Genomic DNA, 6,556 nt, shown 5'->3' on the forward strand with positions numbered 1-6,556 from the left:
CCAACGTAAACGAGATCTGAATTAAAACAGTGGTCACTTAAAGGAATAGAATACACTCCTGTACTATTGTTACGGTTTCCTTTCTTCTTATCATTTTGTAGAATTCTATAAATCGTAGGATTACAATGATAAATTATTCTTAAATTATTCTTGTGAGCTAATTTTTTAATCATCGAGTGTAGGAAAGGTTATTAAAGATGAATACTTCTTTCCAAAAAATGTACGAGATCCGAAACTAAAATTTTTTAATAAAAACATTTCACTTTATTTTATGATAAAATACGTTTTAAAAATTAAACTTATATGTATTTTGCATTATATTGTATTAATAAACAAAATTATTTGCTTATTTTTCACTTATGTAGATCCTAACACTATACCTCACTGTAAATATGGGTTCATTTTACGCTGATTTCATTTGTGCCGGATTTTGTAGGAATGGAACTGCGGTGTAAACTGAGAGCTACCTGTAGTGACAAAACAAAGTGAAAACATGGAAAGAAAACTCAGCAAAATAGCAGTAAAAGTTTTTTATTTTTATTGTTATGGTTAAATACATTTTAAAACTTTTTGTATATACTGTAATATTTCCAGTAAACCATGAATACTTAATAAGTCTTTTGCTTCTTCTATAAATAATCAGTCAAGAAAGATGATGTTCTTTTATTAAGATTTTTCTGAATGTTTTGAAACATTCAGAAAAATCTCAATAAAATGACATTCTTAACATTCAGAAAAATCTTAAAATAAAATCTTAATGTGAGGGATGGGACCCAACATATCCGTTCGGATATGTTGGGTCCCATCCCTCACCACCCGGCAGCCCCATTGTGGGCCTGGTCGAACCCATAATGGGCTTGCAAAAAGAGGCCCTCTTAGTGCCCACAGGGCGGAAAGAATTAAAAAAAAAGGACCAACACTAACAGACTACCTATTGTTTAAAAGGCCCTCTGGTGGCCCAAGAAGACGGATTTTATAAAATAAAAAGCAGTTGAAATCACATTTTTATGAATAAAAATTTGACAAAGTATTTATCGTTTTCTGACGAGTAAAATTTTTTCGTCGCGTTCGCGGCTTTTAAGTAATGCATAAACCTTTGAAACGCGAGGCATAGGCAGTGGCCCACGTTGCCCATGCCTTATGCCGCCCTTGGTCATAGAAATGATGTAATTTGAAAATAAAATTATTTATAAATACGTATGTCAAGTTATACTTTTATTATGACGCAAAATATATGTAAGAGTTTACGGCCACTGTGCCGAGTGAGATGTTGAAACAAAAAAAGTTATGCATTCCATCACGTACATAAACAGTATTGTAATTCGCCAAGTGCAAATCAGCAAATTCGTAAAATTTTTGTTTATTTTGAACAATCCGGATAATTGAGGTTCTACTGTATTTATATCAATAAAACTTTCAATAATACATTATTTACAATGATTGACGTTTTTTTATTACCCTTTCTATATTATGTATTAAACACAGTTTCGTAGATTGTAGCATAATAATGTGTATGAAAACTGGAAATTCTGTTAATTAATTTGTAAACGCAGATACTTTCACATAAAAAGCATAGGCCTACTTGTAAATTCTACATTTCACCTGAGATAATCGCGATTGAATTTTCCTAAATTAAATTAATTAATTTCTAAATTACTTGACAGAAAGAAATGTTTATGATCCGTATTTTCTACATCTAATATTTTTGTCACGACATTATTTCAAACATCGAAAAAATATAGATTTCTAATATCGAAATATATGAATATTATATTTTGATATTTTTATCTTCCTTAACTAAGAACATATACTTTTGTCCTAAAACATTAACTTTTTGCCAACCAAAGAAAAAATGACAATAAATTATAAGATATGTCGGAGGGGCGGTCAAGGTGGCAGCCTACCGCTCTGGGGGACCCGGGCTTGAATCCGAACGGATCGAAAATATCTCCAGGAACCTTTCGGGGATGGTCCGTTCAGATATGTCGGGCCCCGTCCCTCACCACCCGGCAGCCCCATTGTGGGCTTGCAAAAAGAGGCCCTCTTAGTGCCCACAGGGCGGAAAGAGTTAAAAAAAAAAGCTATGTCGGACGGATGTTTCAGCTTATTCGTCCCATCTTTGATATACTGTAATTAGATTATTCTGTATTTACACTCAATTTACGTAAAAATTACTGTATTGTGCTGTTTATATTTAAAATTTTTTGTTTCAGTTTACTAAATTGAATTTTACACTTCGGAAACTCAAAATAATAAAAGCCAAACACATATTACAAAGCTTAATTTTTACAATATCAACTTAAAATGGATAAAAGCATTATTAAATAATTGTTATTTAATAATTATTATTAATTTTTACACAAACATTAATATGAAGAAATATGTTTAAGATTTAATGTTAGCTTTCGGTCTTGTGATTGTTCTATATTTAGATTTAACTTGGCGGGAGATTGTGTAATGTTGTTTTCATATCTAATTTGCATATTTGAGATATTACATTACTAATCTTTATTAAACTGATCTATACATTTTATATTATTTAAATTTGACTGGATTAATTAAAAAAATATATAACATTTTTAAGTGTTTAGCAGGAAAGTTTCAATGCGCGTGACATTACAATCATCTCCACTTATCCCAGAGACATCATTTCGCGCCAGATTTCGTACAGTGAGGTTTGTTGTGGATATCTTCTCGTTATCTTTCAAAGTTCACTGCGATAAATTTTTATTATGTGATGGATATACAGTATTTTGCATTGTTTTTAATGGATAAAAGGTGGAAAGTTTACTGTGAACTTAGAACTTGTTTCAGAATTTGCTACTCTATAGGAAGAAAAGTTGAAAAATTTATTTTTGACAATTAGCAAGAACTGATTTTTGGATATAATCCTTGGATATAAATGAAGGTATGTATTATAGGCTTACTAATTTATTTGTGCATATAATTATCTAGTCCTAATTTCGAAACATTTATGTTTTTTAGTGTTTATAAGCGTGTTATTTAGACATGTCTACCGATTTAGTGCTATTTTACGTAAAACAAAGTGAAAGAAGAATACAAAGTTCAATTAGCAAGTAGTCCCTTTATTAGCAAATTAATTTGTTTGTAGACTTTTTTACATTTTAGGCATAATTAGATGAAACTATGATGAGATGGTATTGACAGTTGTATAACAAACTGAATTTAAGTAAATTAGTTGACTTTGTTTGTTTCGATCTAGTTATTTCGTAATATTACGATGTACGAACTTTAGATTTTGTAAATTGTATTATAGCAAAAAATAGTTATATGTTATTCTACTTAATGATGTATTTTTAATGTTTCCGAATTAAATAATACTTTGTAAAGTTTGAATTTCAATTTAATAACTACTACGAATATTAGAGAAGACCGTTTTACTATAAATTACTACGTTTTACTGTAATGTTGATTTCAGAAAAAGTAGATCATACAAGAACCGTTTCTGGACTGTATCGGAGCTTTCGCGATAGCGCAATTTACAGAAGTCACACTTACTTTTTCTGACATGAGCCAATTAGGAATATTAATTTTTTTTAACCAATCAGATGATGGCGGGAGGTTTAAATTGGATTTATTTCGATAGTTGGCCCTCTAAAATTTCATATTTATTTTAATTTTCTCTCTTTTATTGTAAATTCTCTAGAAATAAAGGATGCAAGTAATTTGTTAAAAAATGTTAGCCACACTGTGTTTTACTTAGGGGAAATACGTACAAAATGACATAGGCACTATAATTCGAATTTGGCGGTCTCAAGCGCACAACTGACCATGACACCACGTTATCTGAGCGGCTTTTACTAACCTGTCAAAATGTGAATGCACTCCTCTCATTTGCCTGGGTGTCATGGCTGACGACAAGAAATGATACGTTATGAGTTTTTTTCCTCGCAACAAGTTTTTTTGTATAAATGGTAAGTTTTTCACTATTTTATCTATTCACTATTGTGTAGCATTTATTTCAACCCTCAAGAATTTGTTGTTGCATTTAAATAACTTTTTTCCATTAAAAATAACATCTTTGTATTTATTTTATAATTTTGTTTTTTTATAACGTTATATGGACAAAACGACATACATAGGCAACGGACATAATGACATACCTGTCATTTAGTCCATAAGAGCTTAGTCAAGGAACTTAGCTTAACCTCTTAACGTTTTATTAATTATAAAAAATGGCTTTCAAAAAAAGTCTTTCATTATTGTTTAAAAGAAATTTTAGTATAAAACTTTATTTCCTTTCTTACATATTATTTACAAACTTATTATCTTTCACATAACAAAAAACTTGCAACGAATCACGTGACTCGACAAACCTCTAGTTTTAACCTAATATAAAGGCAATTAAATCAAAAAATGAGTCAAAAGCTCCGCCAGAGAAAAGGAGACGAAACATTACTAAAAAGTTACTCGAAGAAAAAAATTTTCCTGATAACTCAAGATGATGAAGAAGACTGTCCATGCGTATATTGCAATGATCTTTTTTCCCAATCTAAGCCTGGAGAAGACTGGTTACGGTGCATAAATTGTTTCCGTCGGACTCACGCTTCTTGCGCTGACGTTTCTAAAAGAGCCAAGCGTTTCATTTGTAAACTTTGTCAGTAATTTTATAGTTTTTACGTGTATGTCATTTTGTCCATAGTGGATGATCTCGATTAAACTAACAATATTTTTTTCCCTATTATTTTAATATTGTAAATGTTTAGTATATTTCATAGGTAAAAAACCAAAGATGGTTGGTGTAGAATATGACAGTGCTGTGATTTACCAATAAAGAGTTACGAACCTAAAATAAAACCGTATGTCATTTTGTCTGTATTTCCCCTATAATCCGCAGTCGCTCAACTCAAACCATCAGATTATCCATCGGATATTTTTTGTATTTCTTTAACGTGAATTTATTTTTTGCTCTAGAGACGAACTACGTGGAAAACTTTCGTCGTTTAAATTCCTTGTGTGAAATTTCGGCATTATCTTTACTTTACGTTATCGTATAGGAAAGGTCTACCTTTCTGCCTCTGTGTTCCAGGAATAAAAATATCTCGAATAAAGCAAAGAAGCAAATTTCAGAATACTATTTCGTTCAAGAATTTGAATTTCACATCTCTAAAGAGAAATGTAATAAAAAAAAAAGTGGCACGTACGGAACATTTTCCAAAAACCGCGACCATACAACATCCCGGATGCAAATCGAACGACAACGTTACATCCCGATAAATGTTCACTCGAGCAAAACAGCCTGTCAGAAGTGGGGTTCGAACCCACGCCCTCACACGAGGACCAGATCTTAAGTCTGGCGCCTTAGACCACTCGGCCATTCTGACGAGATGTAACAATCCCCTAATCGCACAATTATCAAATCGAAAAGCAATCGTTATCAATCCGGTCTACCAGTTTCGCAAATCATCAGCCATTACAGGTGTGCAGAAATAAAATTAGTTTTACATAAAAGTGACTTGTAACAAAATTGCACCGAGGGCCTGAAAGGAACATAATCCTGTCCGGAATTAACTACTGANTTATCAATCCTGTCTACCAGTTTCGCAAATCATCAGCCATTACAGGTGTGCAGAAATAAAATTAGTTTTACATAAAGGTGACTTGTAACAAAATTGCACCGAGGGCCTGAAAAAAACATAATCCTGTCCGGAATTAATTACTGAGACTTTGGTGACATTTCTCCTTTGATTTTTTCAAGCCTGTATTTTGCTTGGAATAAAACAAATTTTTCACATTGACAGACAACTCGTCACTCTGAAAATCTTTTGAAATTCTCAGTCGATGATTGCTTATTTTTTACGTGTCATTCGAATGCAAATTATTATTGTCGTTGAAATAATTATAATTTTATTTCTGCACATCTGTAATGGCTGATGATTTCACCTGCGGAAGAAAAACGTGTTGTGTGTTTTAAGTACATTGTAGAGGGAATGATGGTTCAGGATAAATGTTACACAGAAGCTTATTCCCGTCGCTTCTGTAAAAAACTTTATAAGAAGCGAAATTGCAGACGAATTTCATAAACCGTCGGCTTAGCAATTCTCAACTCGAGATGAAACGCACGCACGTTCGATGAAAAACCGAACGATTCGTTACTATCGACGACTAATATGCGATGAAAGATGAAAAGTTAGTTGCGAAATGTCCAGTCGATGACGGCAGTTGGAATGGCATTTCTTCCGAAAGCAGAGAGGTGTAACGAAAATGCGAAACTCGTAGACAAGATTGATAACGATTGCTTTTCGATTTGATAATCAGGCGATTAGGAAGTTGTTACGTCTCGTCAGAATGGCCGAGTGGTCTAAGGCGCCAGACTTAAGATCTGGTCCTCGTATGAGGGCGTGGGTTCGAACCCCACTTCTGACAGGTTGTTTTGCTCGAGTGAACATTTTATGGGATGTAACCTTGTCGTTCGATTTGCATCCGGGATGTTGTATGGTCGCGGTTTTTGGAAAATGTTCCGTACGTGCCACTTTTTTTTTTATTACATTTCTCTTTAGAGATGTGAAATTCAAATTCTTGAACGAAATAGTAT

General features: G+C 32.7%; 2 non-coding genes across 2 annotated transcripts; one reads left to right on the top strand and one right to left on the bottom strand.

The window, feature by feature from the left end:
* Nucleotides 1-5,261: 5,261 nt before the first annotated feature.
* Nucleotides 5,262-5,345, bottom strand: Trnal-uaa. Its single transcript has one exon. It is a non-coding gene; the product is annotated as a tRNA-Leu (tRNA).
* A 958-nt stretch (nucleotides 5,346-6,303) lies between these two features.
* On the top strand, nucleotides 6,304-6,387 carry Trnal-uaa. The gene has a single exon. It is a non-coding gene; the product is annotated as a tRNA-Leu (tRNA).
* The last annotated feature ends 169 nt before the right edge of the window (nucleotides 6,388-6,556 follow it).

The sequence above is a fragment of the Centruroides sculpturatus genome, unplaced genomic scaffold, assembly GCF_000671375.1.
Source record: "Centruroides sculpturatus isolate CEXI.00-Female unplaced genomic scaffold, Cexi_2.0 scaffold204, whole genome shotgun sequence".
NCBI lineage: Eukaryota > Metazoa > Arthropoda > Arachnida > Scorpiones > Buthidae > Centruroides > Centruroides sculpturatus.